Source organism: Pipistrellus kuhlii, unplaced genomic scaffold, assembly GCF_014108245.1.
Source record: "Pipistrellus kuhlii isolate mPipKuh1 unplaced genomic scaffold, mPipKuh1.p scaffold_m20_p_2, whole genome shotgun sequence".
NCBI lineage: Eukaryota > Metazoa > Chordata > Mammalia > Chiroptera > Vespertilionidae > Pipistrellus > Pipistrellus kuhlii.
Genome location: NW_023425515.1, coordinates 21,556,979 through 21,576,007, shown reverse-complemented (window position 1 = coordinate 21,576,007; position 19,029 = coordinate 21,556,979).

The window sequence follows — 19,029 nt, the reverse complement described above, 5'->3', positions numbered from 1 at the left end:
AAAAGCTAAGTGACTGGAAAGATGGAACAGCCAGTGATGTGCACTGTGGTGGCCAACTGTCTTGATGGGAGTCCCGATAGGCCCACACCAACCTCCCGTGGTTCCTCCCATCAGCAAGCCCAGCCCCTATCAACCCCCTCCCACCCAAATTGGGGATGGGGCTAGCTAACCAACCTCCCACATCCCCTCCCCACCCACCAGTCCTTATAGGCTCCCCTCAGGGCAGGTGGCCAAATCCCACTGGTGCATGAATTTGTGCACCGGGCCTCTAGCTTCAAATACAATCTGAATCTGATCTTTTGTAAAATGCTTTGATTCACTTTTCTACAAACACATTTCTATCATGCAGGGGCCTTATGTGTTGGGGATCTCCCTTTTCCACGTCCTGCATGGAAAGAGAGATGAACGAACCATTTCTAAGGGGAGGTGGCCAGGGATTGAGAAATAATAGAAATAAAGAGAGAAGACACAGAGATAGATTTTACGCTGGGAGCTGGAAGGGCCGCCAACCTCCTCTGTTGGAGAGGACCTCCTGAGCCATGCAGCACATCTATTTATCCACACGGGGGTTTCACAGTAAAACAAGGAGCCTGGGAGGGCCCAGGTCCCACCTAGTCCTTTCTCCCGGGACAAACACAAGCAAGGAACTAAGAACATCTCTGCACTCCCAGGGCAGGAGTGCAACTGACATAATTCTGTCAATATCCCGGGCCCAGTCAACAACAATCTAAAGAATGTCCAGGTGTCTTCCCAGGGGGCCCCCTACACAAGACTTTTTTTTTTTTTTTTTTTTTTTTTTTTTTTAATGAACTCACTAACTATAATTTAACACTAAAAAATATTGAAAATCTAGTCTAGTACTAGAGGCTAGAAATTTAATATCAAAGTGTAAATAGGGATGTTTCTTCTCAGGCCCCTCTCATTGCCTTATAAATAATCATTTTCTCTCTTCATTCATATGACATTAATTAGAACTTCACTTCTTTTTATGGCTGAATAGTATTCCATTAATATGACATTGTATAGAAATTGCTCTGTCATATATCATATTCTTAGTTTGTGTCATCCAGAAGTCTGTAGTATTGGGTCGGCAACTACGTAATTGCGGATTTTTTAAAGAAAATCAAAGACAATTTTTTCATGGAACTAAATAACTTTATTCTGTAATGTATTGCCCATTTTGATCAATGACCTTTTGCCATCTTTCAGGCAGCATCATAATCCCACGTTCAAAAAACTTCTGGTTTTTATTAGCAAAAAACTGAATCAGGTATGATTTGACATCATCATCATTATTGAAATTTTTACCATTCAAGGAGTTTTGTAAAGATCGAAACAAAAAGTAATCAGATGGTGCAAGGTCAGGACTATATGGTGGATGTGGCAAAACATCCCAAACAAGCTCCATTAATTTTTGCCGAGTGACCAAAGATGTGTGTGGCCTTGCGTTGTCATGATGGAATACAATACCTTTTCGATTTGTCAATTCGGGCCGCTTTTCTTCAACTGCATTGTTTAATTTCGTTAGTTGTTCAATGTAGACATCAGAATTGATCGTTCGGTTGGGTGGTAAGAGTTCAAAGTAGACAATTCCTTTGTAATCCCACCAAACTGATAACAAAACCTTCTTTTGATGAATATCAGCTTTTGATGTTGTTTGAGTTGGTTCACCTGGCCTGCTCCACGATCTTTTCCGCTTGATATTGTTGTAAACAACCCATTTTTCATCGCCAGTTATCAGTCGTTTTAAAAATGGATCATTTTCATTACGTTTCTTTAGCAAATCGCAGCTGCTAATGCGTTGCTTTAACTGTGATTCTTTCAGTTCGCGAGGAACCCATGTATCAAGTTTTTGAACATAGCCAAGTTGTTTTAAGTGATTTTCAATGCATGTATGTGATACATGAAGCTTCTCTGCAATCTCACGTGTTGTACTGTGACAGTCCGAATTGATTATTGCTTTGATTAGGGCGTCATCAACTTCAACTGGACGACCAGAGCGTTTTTCATCTTTGGGTGAAAAATCACCAGAACAAAATTTAGCAAACCAATTTTGACACTGCCATTCTTTTAAGGCTTCGTCACCATAAACAGCACATAACTTTTTATGAGCTTGCGATGCGTTTTTCCCTTTGAGGAAATAAAAAAGCAAAATATGACGAAAATGTTCCTTTTGATTTTCCATTTTTCAACGAACGCCAAACGAAAACTACAAAACAGATCAAAAAACTTTTTTTACTGATTAACAGCTGAATAGCCAACTATCAAATAACAAAATGTGTTTTACATTTGTACTACGTCTGCAAACCTAAAAATTCAACTGAAGCCATGTATGTTTGAAACCCGCAATTACTTAGTTGCCTACCCAATAGTTCTTTACATTTTCCCTCTCTGGAGGATTACAAATTTCAAAATAACTTGTTTTAATCATAGCTGTTGCTTTATACTGACTTTTTACAAAATATTATCACCACCTTTGATTTAACAAGCACTCATTGCTATTTTGTATTATGTTGTATGGATCATAGGTTGTAATGTGTTTTATTACAAATGAGATTTTATATATTATATTGAAATGGCATGGAATATAAATATGGTGCTATTTGTGGCTTATCATCTTTGACTTAGAATAATTTCTGAGTTTATGTGAATTTAATTTTCTCAAACATTTCTTTTGCACCTATTTTTACAAATAGAGACAATATGACCAATTCATATAACATAGAGCAATCTCATAAGTGTATCTATCTTAACTAACTCTACTCTTTATATTTTACTTAAAATAAATATGTAATGTAAATAATGATTAAATTAAAAAATAACATGTTGTTTATAGAAAGGTATTCAGTGTATTCTGCAGAAATAATCCAGATCCACTAAGATACCAATTGAATTATTTAATAAATATAAAATCCTAGACTGATCTGCTATGTGTATGAATCCAAAAATGTTAGGAACATTACAAGAATTATCTGCTTATTTAATTACATAATTTTACATGTTGTATCTAATATATATTTCTTTTTTAGATACATTTTTAACTTATTTAAAATGAGACAAAGGGAGAGAGAGAGAGATAGAGAGACGTTAATGAGATTGAGAAACATTGATTGGCTGCTTCCTGAATACCCGAGCTGAGGACTGAGTGTACAACCCTGTCATTCACTCTGACCAGGAATCTAACCCTCTTGGTGCATGAAAAGATGCTCCACAAATTGAGTCACCCTGGCCAGGGCATATATTATATTTTTAACTTTGAAGAAAATAACATTTGAAATTTACTTATTATTAAAATTTCAACTAAAGCATTTATGATAATTAAGTTAATATTTCTATATATTATAAAACATTTATGAAATATGTTTTTTATAATATGTTTTTATTAAACAAGCTTATATTAAGCATTGACCATGTTTAAAGAAAGGAACAAGGTGTTCCAAGAGAGGGAGAGACAGAGAGAGAGAGAAACTTTTAAAAGAGGAATATATGAATGCAAACATCTATAATAACATACTAAATGCATAGTTGACATATATTTAATAGCCTCTAGCTCCATAGAATGGAGAATGCGTACTACTAACTCTAGCACAGGGAATTTCTACTTAGCAAAGTGTAAAATTTTAGTGTTGAAGTAGACATTTAAATAAAAATCAATATACGAATCACAATAAAATGTTACAACTATTTTTCTCATTTTCTCCTTAAAAGTTTCATATAAGTACCTAATAAAAAGATACACAGATTGAAGTACATAAAGTTTCTGTGAGAAAAGTTTAAAATATGTTAAGCACTTAGATGTTTTTGAGAATGAGTAGTTAAGTTTAAGTGAATTTAGATTAAAATAGGTTATTTACAGAGACAAAAATAGTCATTTCATAGGTTTTGTTCCAGCAATTTTCATGTAAGTTAATAAATAATGAACTTATTATAAATAGGTTTATAGGTTCCACCTTATTCAGAAACATCCAGATTAACGTATGTTAATATTTGTGAAAGATAATTCATGTGAAATATAATCATCAGGGCATGTCTGGTTCATATTGAAAGCAAATTGACAAATGAATAAAAAGTGTTTCTATTAACTTTGAACTGACTAAAATAATAAGAGTTTGGAAGCAGTGGTAATTGGAAATGTCTCTAGTGAATAATAACCAAACTTTTAAAATATGCAAGCTCTCTATGTTTATTACTAATTACTACCTCAAATTGTACAAAAATGTGATGACATTCAGAAATATAATAATTTTAACTGGGAGTAAATTTGTAAAAGAATGTGCTTGAAATTTCATTTTATTAATGTTACATCAAAATAAAAATTTGATTTGAAGTGAATTATATTTGTAGCATATATGTTTTGCATATTTCACTGTTGTCTCACAATAATTTATGATTGAGGCAATATTCTGGGAGATATTGAAAGCCCAGCCTGCTGATTTTTGACTTTTCAGCTCTGCTGCACTTCACATTTCTGAGCTTGTTATTACATTGCTCCAAAATCCATTTGCCTTTGAAGTCTAAAATATCCAACTGTCAGAAAGCAAAGGCATTTGGTAATTAATTTAATATTAAATTGGACATCTGCCATGGCAATGGGCAGAGATAATTGGATATGCGTTTTCTAATAATTGTTACACTTAAAGTGCAGGCTAATAAAATGTTCTTGAAAATGTATAATTGATAATTTTAAGGCATGCAATCAATTTATCATGTATCAATAATTAATGAAACGTCTAATATTTTAAACTAAGATCTCAATTTTCTCTCCTTCCATTCTTGGATTCTTGAGACCATTCACAAACTGCAAAACAGATAAAGTGTCAAATTAATGCTAGTTGTTAACTAAATAAAATCTAAAACTGGTATTTGTTTTTGTTTTGTTTGATATATTTTAAGACTAAAATAGCTGATTCAGCTCTTGGTTGTTGAGACCCTGGAAATCAATTGGAAGCCTTTATATAAACACATTTATATAAAGACTACATTTTATTAGTTGATCACTATATTCTAAATACCATGTATACTTTGGTAAAGGGCATAAACTTAGTTTGTGGTCCAAAACCTAAATGATAACCATAACATTTTCAGACAGGGATCTTTAATTTAAAAAGTTAAGGAGCTATATGTATTAAAATACCCTTTATAAATTATGCTTACTTTATATATTACCTATATATCTATATATCTATATCTATATATCTATATTTATATCTATCTATATATCTATATATCTATACCTATATCTATATATCTATATATCTATATATCTATATATCTATATATCTATATATCTATATATCTATATATCTATATATCTATATCTATATATCTACCTTGTTTCCCTGAAAATAAGGCATCCTCCAAAAATAAGACTTACTTACAGGTTTCCTTCTGAGTGAAATATAAGGCATCCCCCGAAAGTAAGGCCTATCTCCAGACTCTTGATATTGCAAATAAACAAGCCATTCAAAGACAATTTGCGCATGGAAATTAATGACTACATTGAAAATAGAATGGAGAGAAATCAGCGTGGAAACTTTGTGAAACCTAAACTGCAAGAATTTGTGACTTGGGTGAAGAATTCGTGCAATCAATGGGAGAAAATCACTGACAGTGATATATCAGCCCTTGCAGCCCCAGCTTTGTCCAGAAGGTCATCCTAAAGGATGTCCAGTCTAATTAGCATATTATGATTTTATTATTATAGATGTGCTTCTAATTCTTAATTAAAGACCGAAAACCCTAGTTTTAATTCCATTTCCTCTTCTATTTACTCTCTATAACACATTTCTTCTCTCTTGGCCCACAAAAACAAAGTTTCCACTTCAATGGAATAGCAGAACGATGACTTCAAACCCATGGGACACAGATTTCATCTTCTGAAGACTTGTGGAGAGCAATATGCAAGTACTTTCCAGTGAACACTGCAATGTTGGGAGAAATACACATGCTTTCTTTGGAAGGTCGCAGCTCTCAATGAGCACACCTCATCTTCCCTTGAAGTTCCATGACAGCTTGTGCAAGTGGCAGAATAAGAATCACATATATCGCCGAAATCGGTTTGGCTCAGTGGATAGAGCTTTGGCCTGCAGGTGGAGGGTCTGGGTTCGATTTCGGTCAGAGGCATGTACCTTGGTTGCGGGCACATCCCTTCTAGGGGGTGTGCAGGAGGCAGCTGGTCGATGTTTCTTTATCATCGACGTTTCTATCTCTCTCTCTCTCTCCCTTCCTCTCTGTAAAAAATCAATAAAATATATTTTTTTAAAAAGAATCACATATATTATATTTAGACTGTATATTAGAATCATATACTTACTACGTATTAGAATATATATATATATATATATGCAGTATATTACAGCCATCAATCAGCTGTCTGAAGGTGAAAGGCTCATTTCAGGAGTAACACTATGTTCAAGGTTGGGTGTGGAAGAGAGATTGCTTCTCTCTAAGACAGACTGTGTGGGTGGCTTCTTCCAAAGATAGAAGATGAGATGCCAACTTCAAGAGGAAGTTACTAAAATCCGTGGTAATTGTGCACTTGAGGATTTCCTTAATATAGTGGAAAAAAGAAAGTGGTGCACAATACTTGCAAAGTTGGTTTGTGTTAAAATTTTTATTCAGTTCATTTGTTTAAGCTCCTTTTTAAAATAAATTTATTGGGGTGGCATTAATTAATAAGAGTATACAGGGTTCAAGTGTAGATTTCCATGATACATGACTTGTATATTGCATATGTGCCCACCAAGCAAAGTCAAATCATCTCCCATCACCATATATTTGACCTATTTTACCCTTTATTACCCCCCTTCCCTCTGGTAACCTCCATACTATTGTCTGTGTCGATGAGTTTTTGTATGTTTTTCTTGTTCATTCATTTGCTGCTTTCAGTTTTCTATCCCACAAACAATTGAAATCATATGGTGTGTAACTTTTTCTCTCTGGCTTACTTCACTTAGCATGATATTCTCAAGGTCCAAACATCTGTCACAAACGGTGGTATTTTATATTTATTTTATGGCTGAGCAGTATATATACTACATAGAAATGGCCAACAAATAAATGAAAAGATGCTGAACTTCATTAGTTATTAGAAAATGCAAATCAAAACTATAATAAGATAAGACCTCACACTTGTTAGAATGGCTATTATAAAAAAGACAAGTCATGAATGTTGGAGAGGTTGTGGAGGAAAGAAACTCTCATTCATTGCTGTTAGAAATGTAAACTGGTACAGCCATTCTGGAAAACAGTATGGAGATTACTAAAAAATTAAAAACAAATAAGAATAGAGCTACCATATGACTAAGCAACCCCTCTTCTGAGCATTTACCTGAAAAGATTGATAACATTTATTCTCAAAGATACATGCACCCCTATGCTCACTGTAGCATTATACATGGTGGCCATGACGTGGAGACAATTCAAGTGTCTTTAATAGGTGATTGGATAGAAAATATGTAGTATATATATACAATGTTTCAGCTCTTAAAAGCTCATCTTGAATTTTAGCAAAGCTAGAATTCCAAAATAGTATCTTCTAAGTGTTACATCGGGACTCTGATTCAAAAAAAAAAAAATTTAGCCGAGACCAGTTTGGCTCAGTGGATAGAGCGTCGGCCTGTGGACTGAAAGGTCCCGGGTTCGATTCCGGTCAAGGGCATGTACTTGGATTGTGGGCACATCCCCAGTAGGGGGTGTGCAAGAGGCAGCTGATCAATGATCATCTCTCATCGATGTTTCTAACTCTCTATCCCTCTCTCTTCCTCTCTGTACAAAATCAATAAAATATATATTTTTTTAAAAAATTTAGTGCCCATGATCTTCCATCATCCTATGTTTATCAGTAGAATATAATACAAGGCCATGTTCAGAAAGCACATGAAAATATTTGTGAAATAAGTGAAGTGGCAGTGTGTTTAATAGAATGAAAAAGACAATCCCTAACTTTATTTATTTACACTAAATTTTTATACCTATGAGTTAACAGTATTCACCTTTCATGGTCATTTTAGTTAGGCAAACACAAATTCCCATCAATATATATATTTTAAAAATTACTACATCATGTCTTACATTTTCAATCACAGATGAAAATTAATTTGAATTATAAAGTAATGTGCTTTTACCCTTTAATAAAATGATTTTTATTGACTTCAGAGAAGAAGGAAAGGGAAAGAGAGATTGAAACATCATTGATTATCTGCCTCCTGCACACTCCCTACTGGGGATTGAGCGCCCAACCCAGGAATATGCCCTTGACCAGAATCGAACACAGGAACCTTTAGTCCACAGGATGACTCTCTAGCCCCTGAGCTAAACTAACTAGGGTATAACATGAAATTTATTACAGCAATTCCTCCCTGGTTGCAAATTTGTCATACACTGAATTGCTGTGAACCTAAAATTGTACAAGCAATTTGGGAAAGCATTTTGAAGTTAAACACACACCTATAATATGATAGAGACATTTCACTCCAAGGCAATTATCCAATAGAGATCAGTACAGATGTCCACGTAAAAACTTGTTCACACATGTTTATAGGACCTTTATATGTAGGCCAAAAACTAGAAACAACTCAATCATGCATCAACGAATGGATGAGTGCAATCAATTCTGGTATATCTGTACAACTGAAAACAACTTACCAATTAAAATGTTACACACGTAATAATGTAGATGAACTCAAAATAACTTTACTAGCAAAATAAGCAAGAAACAAAATAGTGGTACATATTGTTTGATTCAATTTTTATAAAGCTCTAGAAATAAGAAACTAACCTAAAATAATATAGCAATAGGACACAGACCAGATCACTGTTGTGAGGGAAAAAAAGACTAGGAGGGAGAAGATACAGAGAAATATGAAGAAACTTTTTAATGATGAATATGGTCATGATCTTGATTGGGATGATGGATTCACATATGTATAGTATGTCAAACTTACCAAAAATGTGCTCTTTCAGTAAGTACAGTTTAAAAAAACCATTGCTATATATGTCAATTATACCTCAATAAAGCATATCAATGGTGTTGTTAAAAAAAAAAAAGTTTTGTACACACATTGAACATGTGTTGGGAACATACAGAGAAAAATAATGCTGTCCCATTTTCTGGTTTAACTTTTTCTCTGAGGAAGAGACCAAAGAGAACAGAAAAAAATCAAAAGTAGTTCAGTCGTTTTTTGGAAAACTAAACTAATAAGGAGAAAGACAGCAATCAAAACAATCTTGGTTAACTGCTTGCCTTAGCAAACCAGTGATAAATGTGACTGAAAATACAGAGCTAGCTGGTCCCTGGATCCCAGGTTTCTTCGCAAATGATTAACTCTGTACAGATTATCTGTACTAATACTGTATATAGCGCTGTTCATAAAAAAGTGCATTATAATTGCCATACAATGTCTACCACCAGGAACTGCCGAGAGGCTAAGTAATTTCTACAAATTATTCAGATTTTTCAAGGAAATTAGTTTATGTATGTCAATTATTGTTTTGAGGTATTTGACACTAACTGTTATCTGAAAAACAAATACTCCCATCTCTGTTTAAGATGTTGACTATTATTCCTAGTTGTACAATGTGTTGACAATGTTCCCTATTTTCCTTCTCAGAGAAATAATCAATGTTTTTTTAAAATTAATTGTAAACATAGAATTTTTCAAACAAATAAATGGAAAATACATTAATAGAAATGAATAAAAATAATTACATAGAAAAACAAAACACATGATACTATATAAATCTAATAATTATTAAACACCAAAATCTTTTAATTAAATGTTGAGGAAACTTTGAGCAAAACTTTTTTACTAACCACAAAATCATCAGTTGTTCTAAATTAAAGTAATTTTTGTTACAACCTTGTTAAGAAGTTTTTTTAAAATCAACAGTGGAATAGAGACAAAGAATAAATATATATATGTATGCATAGTTATACAGATAGGTAATAACATGCTTCCTGAACATGAAAATCCTTTTTATTTATCTCTTACAAAACAAACATGCAGCCCTAACTGGTTTGTCTCAGTGGATAGAGCATAGGCCTATGGACTGAAAGGTCCCAGGTTCGATTCCAGTCAAGGGCATGTCCCTTGGTTGCAGTCACATCCCCCGTAGGAAGTGTATAAGAGGCAGCTGATTGATTTTCCTCTTCCATCAATGTTTCTAACTCTCTTTTCCCTCTGTAAAGATCAATAACATATATTTAAACAAACAAACAAACAAAAACCAGACACGCAGGCATGCATCATTTAAAGGGATTATGTATCTGTTTTTCTTATTATAGTGGGGGACTTTATTAAAGTTCCAAAATATTTTGTTTAAGTGGGAAAATGTAAATGACTCTGACAAGCAAGTTCAATTATCAGAAAATAATCAAAGTTTTAACCAGTTCTAAAATAGCAATTACCCTTTTTCATATAGAAAATAGTAGGAGATGCAATTATTTAAGACAATTAGTAACTTTGGATTTGGACACTTTTAAAGAAAACTTCCAATATTTCAATACTGAAAAATATAATTTATGCAGAATATTCATGTGAGAATTATGGACAGAAAAATTAATATGTATAAGAAGCATATTTCTCCATAGACTTGTGCTGTAGTGTTTCATATGACATTTATATATTTCTACTTCTACTTATTCCTATGTGTAAATAGACTTATTTTAACAGCTTCAAGTTGAATACACTTATATCACACTTATAAGGATTCTTTAAATAGACTGGTAATTATTTCTCATAAACTTTAATTCAAAAAAACTTAAGAATTTTATTAATTAAATTTCACATTATATCTTAAATATATGAGCAGAGTCAAATAAAAAAAAATGTGTGTTCATTATGTATTTTAAATTAAATGGTTAACATTTTATCTTGAGACATTTTACCTTACATGCATAAATATGAATAAGTATCAACTGAAATATTTATTTATGTATAAAATTCATCTACTTATCACTAACAGAAGGAGGCAATTTTTTTCAAGAGTGTAAAAACAGTAAGGGAAAACAAACTTTACACATACACATATGTATATATATTCATGAATTAGTTCATTTAAAACTTTCAATAATTATTAATATGTAAAATAATTAATATATTAAAATTCACTGAATTTTCCAGTTATAGCTTGCTAATCGGTATATAGACCTATTTGAAAAAAATGAATTAATTCTTTTTTATTATATGAATTTAATTAGCATAACTTTTTCATAAAAAATGTTAATCACCAGCAACAGACTTTGGATGTCCCTGAATTGCTATTGTTATTAGCAAATCAAATTAATAACATAGTGGGCAATATAGTACATCCAGGTTATGTGTCTCTCTCTGAATTTAATATCTACTGGCAAGTGACCTTGGCAAATCATTTAACCTCTCTGAACTCAGTTCGGTCACCTGTAAAATGAATGGCTGTGCTGAATGAACATTATATTCACTTCCCTCTCAGACTTTCTGTGCCTCTAAAAAATGTCTGAATAGAAGGATGCAAAAACTGTAATGGACTACAAAACCTTACATTTCTATTTATTTTGCAATATGTGGATTTCCTAAAAATTTGAAACTGTATTTGCATATTTCTAATGCTTACTCATTTAATTCTCAGGGTTTAATATCTTACAATGGTATTTTGAGCATAAATATCTTCCGAAAGCTTGAGAAGTTCTTCTCAACTTCACCTTCATCTGACTCACTGTTGCAAATAATTAAATGTCTCAGGGTGTCAAAACTAATTTGTTCACACTAAGATGTGAGTTGGTTGCTCAGGGTCCTGGAATGGGAAAGGTTAAAAGGGTTGGCAAGTAGATTGCCCTGTGAAAAATGAGGAAACTATGGTCTTAAATTGCTTATATTTAAAACTGTCTTGAAAAACAAATCACCTCTCATTTGTATTTTACTATGCTGGGTTATAGCTATGAGATTGCACAAGTTATAACAGTATCTTAGGAAAATGATATGTAGTCTTTTTACATTTTCTGTTCCAATATTTATCCTTAAGCTTATGAGGATTAAAAACAAGGTAATAAAGAATGTTTTAATTAAGAATGCAACCAATTCAGTTTCTTAGTATAGAAATTACAAATACAGCATTTTATTAAATGTTAAGTGGTAAATAGAATATAGTATATGCAAAAATAAAAAGGTTAGATATAGACTTGTCTAAATGTAGATATAGACTCATTAAAAGTTTTAAAAGATCAATATTTTTTGCTCACAATGTTATAGATTCATTACCATTTTTTGAAAGATCAATGGTTTTTGCTTACAATGGTATACATTCTTACCATTTTTTAAAGATCAATGTTGTACACCTTGTATCTATATTTCTAAATTATGATACTTCACATGTATTATTTAACTGAATTTCATTATATTTCTCATGCTTCTTAACTATAAAAATAAAACTTGATCTTATTTATATACTAAACTAGTATATTTCTTGAGATAGGTGGATGAATTGAGCTTTATTATAGCACATTAATTCTAATGTTTTCTTTCAATCATATTAATATAAACACTTGTTTTTCACAAGTCAAAATAAAATTTAATGAAATTTGATATTGAAAGCAATATACTTATACACATTTAATCTTGTGAAGACAATGTTTAAGAAGTATGATTTTCTTTTGACCAATTTGAGCATAGATGTTTGGTATGTTAGAAGAAGAAGTTTTTTACCCCCTTTTAGGTTGCTAAACATGTGATTCCACCACTCAGAGTTACATTAATATTACAAGTAGATTGATGATAATAAATTAAACTACACAATGAAGACTAGGATTCAAAATATATCCATATTGAGTATTGCCCATATGCTATCACTGCATTAGTCATGTTATAGATATAATTTTTAATTCTTATATCCCTTCAAGTTAAGTATCAATATTTTCTTCATTTCATTTGCAATTTAAAACAAGTAAGTAATTTATCTAAAGTAACATAATTAAAATAGAACCAGTATTGGAACTTGATCTCTGCAACACCAAAATGTCTTTCTATTTTCTAGTTATGTTTAGTTATATGTAACAAAACCACCGTAAATAAAGTGATCATGATTCCTGCTTTAGCCAGGAGAGTCCTACTTTTCATCTGCTGTCTTTAAGAAATATGACTAGGGATTCTTTGCATTATCAAAAAAAAAAATCTGGTTTGCATAATAAATTACATATTCTTCCTAAATTTGGAAGAATAATCAGTGGATTTAATATCTAACCAACAAGGCATTTTCTAATAATATACTTAACTAATAAAAAATCATTTGCTAGTTAAGTATAACTGCATTCTGGTAAAATAGAATTCATCTGCTCTCATTTTCTTGTTACATCTGTGTAAGAATTTGAATCTGTTATATCAAGGAAGTTATTACTGAAATCATGATTGTTTACTATATTATTGAATGCATAGTTATTTAAATGCCTAATTGTCTAAAATTTTAAGGAAAGCTTTGCAAATTGTTGGCTACTTGCTCTTACAACTAAAGAGTAGGAGTAAATTCAGCTGTCTACTTAAGCAAGCATCCCATTATGTATTGTAGTTGCAATGGCTGTACATTTATGGGTAGTTTTTTGTTTGTGTTTTTTTGTGGGTTTTTTTTTTTTTGCTTAGATTCTATGTGTAGATATGGCTTAATCAAAGTTCAGTATGTTGGGATGGGAGGTGAGTCTTTAATATCTCCTGGCAGTGTCAGTTAAAAAATGGATTTCTCCATGCAAATTGCTCTAAGTTCCTGAAAAACATACTAACCCTCACCCAGCTATAGCAGCTAAGGAGTAATGCTGATTAATGATACAGTCACTTGCTCAGAGGCGGTTATTACACATGAACATTCATTTCTTAGAAGAAGCACACTGGAGATCAGTTTTTCTGGCCTTTGGCCTTGCACAAAATTTATGTCTCCACATTCCCTTTTAAAATATGTAAGATCTATAATTTGTTCCACTAAAGAAAAAAGCAAAAGATAAGGTATGAAAAATAGGTTGGGAGTCACATAGATATAACTGCTAAGCGTTTGCAACCACTTATTAAGTTATAACCTCAGGTAAAGTACTTAAACCCCTCCAGCCTCTGAGTTCTTACCATTATATTAAGAATTTAGTGCATAATGTACAATGTTGTCTGAGGAAGATCTGAGATAATGAATAGAAACATTTATCTTAGTACCAAGAGTACAGTACTTGTTCCATAGAATACAACTACTGTGGTTTAATTGCTACATTACACACTCAGTTTTAAAATTCAAGTTTGCAACTATCCAGAGATGTAAACTTATGAAAATTACAACATGACTTCTACAATCTAGTTAGATGGACTATAACATTGAATGTAAATAAGAACATATCTATTTTATTAGTAGATGTGAGCAAATTTTATAACATTTAACTTTCCTTCCAGAAATATTGTCCTCATTTCCTTCAAAATAAACTATTAAATGAACTTTAGAAAAATCAGTGTCTTAAGAGGGCATCTTCCCTCTAATTCCTAGACTGACAATGTGTTCTTTGGTGGAACTGGTGGAGGAAAGGGAATATTAATTCTTATTCATAGAGGAAAAAAAGGTGTAAAATTATCTATCCACAATAATAAAGATAAGATTTATGTTAACTTTTGTAGGTTAAGGATTTGCAGTTTTTAAATCAACTCTTATGAATATGACGTTGTTAACTAAAATGAAATAAGTATGAAATATTTAAAACAGAAAAAATTTATAACATATATTATTTTAAAACTGCTATGACATTATAGAAGACCTTTTTGACATTTCTTATGTTCTACAACAGTGGTTCTCAACCTTTCTAATGCTGCGACCCTTTAATACAGTTCCTCATGCTATGGTGACCCCCCCACCATAAAATTATTTTCGTTGCTACTTCATAACACGGTATTAAAAAGGTTGAGAATCACTGTTCTGAAACCTTTTTAGAGACTCTTTACCTACAAATGTCTTCTTCAATTATATTATAGTAAATACCATCCTAATAACAATAGAATGTAAAATATAAGATCTCTTTTAATAATACTTTTATGTTTTCAAACATAAATATTTACATGTTTGACAATTTTTAAAATTCTCTTTAATGATCTAAGGCTAATCAAATCATTTTGAAACAAAATATTCATTATGTAATCTTCACTGTGCCCATGGTAACTTGGCAATAAAGTCTATGTCCTTTGTATAAATACAGGGGAATTTGTATCTTTCTTAATAGATTAAGTAGAAATACTTCTGCTCTCTTTAGCTCATTCTATTTAAAAGTTTCCCTTTTATTCCCCTCCTAATTTCCCAAATAGAAGTGGCCCTCTTTATCTAAGAAAGCAAAGATTTACCTAGATTTAGGGCTAAAAATAGTTGTTCTAGTATGCTAATGGCAGAGAACACATTGTCTTTAGCAGTTGATCTTCTATTAAATAGACATTCAAATTAGTCCACCCTACTTCTTAGATTTATCTATTCCAGGCAGTTCAGCTTCCGATTGTTTGCTAATATTAAGGGACATTGAGCATTGATGAGAGATTATACATTTTAATTTGCAATCTGTGCTCCACATTCAGGCACTATTTTGGAAATTATCATGTGTGAACGTGTCTTTCAGTGAGAGAGACATTAATTAACCAAGAAGCCTAAACATCACTGGGGGCTTTGCTTTTCCAGCCTCAAATCTTGCTCACCATTCCCTTGCTTGTGTTCTCTGATGAAGAGAAGGATGTGGCTGAAACAAACAAACAAACAAACAACACTTTTTAATAGGATATGAGTTTATAAACCCCTTGCAAGCCTATTATAGAAGGAAGTCCAAACAGACAGAGAAGCACGGAACAGCAGTAGTTAGGAAACGAGTGGTGGCAGCGGCAACAACTCACAAAGAGCAAAATGGTAATGTCAACAGAGTAGTAGGACACCCCTCCACATTCCTCCATAAGAGTCCCTGTTTGTTTAGATTTATTAAAAAATGCTATAATAGAAGATATTGGATTTGCAAGGTAAAGACACAAGAAAAATGATATTTAGACAAGTGCTGTCTATGTGTATCTATTCACTAGCAAGTGAAATATTTCTTTATTTCCAATTTTTAATTCTAAGTACTAACAGTTTCTGTTAGTGAATTAAATGTTCCCTTTTTTATTAAATTCAGAATATGTACCATAAATTCTTTGGCAAGTGTATGACTAAATTTTTATTATGTTATTGTTACACCAAACTAAAGTCAATTAAAATTGTTATCACTTCTTCAGAGGTGAAACTAAGAATTTTCATGTGTCACACAATTCATGCAGATCTTGGAGTTACTTGTTTATGGATGTGAAACCAACAAAGTACAAGGCTCTCCAATCTCATAGAAGAAACACTGCAATGATATACCTTATTGTTTTAAAAAATCAGTATCATATCTAAAAATATCAATAGGCTTATCTAATTTAAATGCTACACTAAAAATATACCATATGGTGATTATCAGAGGCTATAGTGGTGATGGAAGGAGACTTGACTTAGGGTTGTGAATACACATGCAATAAACATGGACTATAAAATGTTATACCTGAAACATATTTAATTTTATTAACCAACTAGAGGCCCCATGAATGAAATTTGTGCAAGAGTAGGCCTTTGCAGACAAAGCAGCTGCCTCGATCCCCCGGCTACAGCCCCAGCTTTGTCCGGAAGATCATCCGGAAGGACATCCAGATGGCTGTTCAGTTGATTTGCCTATTATGCTTTTATTATTATAGATGCCACTCCAATAAATTCAATGAAAAAGAAAAAATAGCCGGGACCGGTTTGGCTCGGTGGATAGAGTGTCAGCCTGTGGACTGAAAGGTCCCAGGTTCGATTCTGGGAAAGGGCAAGTACCTCGGTGGATAGAGTGTCAGCCTGTGGACTGAAAGGTCCCAGGTTCGATTCTGGGAAAGGTCCCAGGTTCGATTCTGGGAAAGGGCAACATCAACCAGCTGTCTCTTAATATATTATTAAGAGACAGCTGGTTGATGTTTCTCTCTCATCAATGTTTCTAACTCTCTGTCCCTCTCAATTCCTCTCTGTGTAAAATCAATAAAATATATTTTTAAAAAGAAAAAATAGATCCCATATCCAAGCCTCATCCTAAAATTCTGATTAAATTGATCTGGGATGGTGTTTGGGCTTCTGAATATATATTATTTTTTATAATATATATTTATAAAAAATATTATATATATATATATATATATATATATATATATATATATATACACATATATATATATATTTTTTTTTAAGTAAAATATGCCTCTAAATATAAAATAATTTCCTGGGGAGTTTTGAACCCTAAGAACAGAAGGAAAGTTAGAAGCAATGGAGAAAGATACCTACTGATTTTTAATATTCTTCTTTATTAATTTAATCCTGACCGTGTGCATAGGGTAGATGGAAAGAGAGTAATATCTCACAGTAAACAATAAGTATGCCATTGCCCATTGCCCTTGCCATTACTCTTGGAGCAAACTGATGAGATACAGGTCAGTTAAATGAGGTGAACAGCTGGGCAATTCCACAGGTGAGGGCTGAGGGTAAAATGACTGCTGCTTATAAGGGGAAGGAGGCAGTTGTTCCTCCCTGAAATGTAACAGGACTGAATCCTATCTCAACTCTTCGGTGTGTAAACAATCTCTCCAGGGGCCAGTTAGCCACACTTTTGGTTTACATCCCATAGAGAAGTCTCCTCATTCCAGGTTCATTTCTCCTTGAAATGTAAATCCCTACGGAATTGCCTTAGCAGTCCATCCTGGCTAACCTAGGTGCCTATCCTGAGATATAAAACAAGTTTAACACTAGTGGCAACAGACCTAATCCTTACAGCATGTGGAAATGTTTCTTTGAGAAGTGTAAAAAGGGACTGTAATTTTACAGCACATGTTCCTATGCCTCAGGAGACGAGGGCTTTTACAGGAACACAAAGTCCAGGGAAGTTTAATTTGCCAGCAGCAGCATAACTGGTTTTAGAAATGAGCAAGGAACAAACCTATGACAAAGCATTGTTGGCTGTACAACCTGCAGAAACTTTATAGCTGGCATGACATTCTCCTCCCATCTTAATAATTGCCGGAGAATACTCTGGTCAACTAAACAAGCTCAGGCTTGGATTAATTTTCTCAGGTGAAAAAAAAAAAAAAAAAAGGCTACTTTCCCTTGTTCAATGTATAATATGTACAAAACAAGAGTGTCCATCTCCTCTTTTTCCTTAGTGGTACAAAAAATTTCCCTGGCACATCCCCATATTATGAACATTCAAGGTTACCAATCCCGGCTCCTCTGAATATTCATAGATATATAAAATACATGAGTGTCTCAAAACCAGTTTGGCTCAGTGGATAGAGTGTCAGCCTGCAAACTGAAAGGTCCTGTGTTCGATTCCAGTCAAGGGCATGTATCTTGATCACGGGCATATCCCCAGTAGGGGGTGTGCAGGAGGCAGCTGATCGATGCTTCTCTCTCATTGATGTTTTTAGCTCTCTATCTCTCACCCTTCCACTCTGTAAAAAATCAATAAAAATATATTATAAATAAATAAATAAATAAATAAATAAATAAGATAAGATAAAATACATGAGTGTGTGAAGTTCCAATTCTTGAAGAAATCCTTAGAAATTAGGTACTTATTATAACAAAGATTATAACGTAAAAAAGTGTTGACAGCTTTCTTGACTACCTGGATAAATCAGACCAGAAATAAGTACCATGGGCACTACCATAATGTCCTTGTCCCCAGGCCAGCTCTATCCCAGAAATCCAGCAAAATTGTTGCACTTGGATAACTTCAAGTACATACTACAAGATAGCTCTAGAGATCTAATTACTGACACTTGGATTTGACAGCTTCTTATATGTTAACTAGAGGCCAGATGCATGAAATTCATGCATGTGGGTGTGGTGCCCTCAGCCCAGCTTTCACCCTCTCCAATCCAGGACCCCTTGGGGGATATCTGACTGCCGGCGATAGGGCCTAAACCAGTAGTCAGACATTCCTCTCACAATCCTGGACCACTGGCTCCTAAT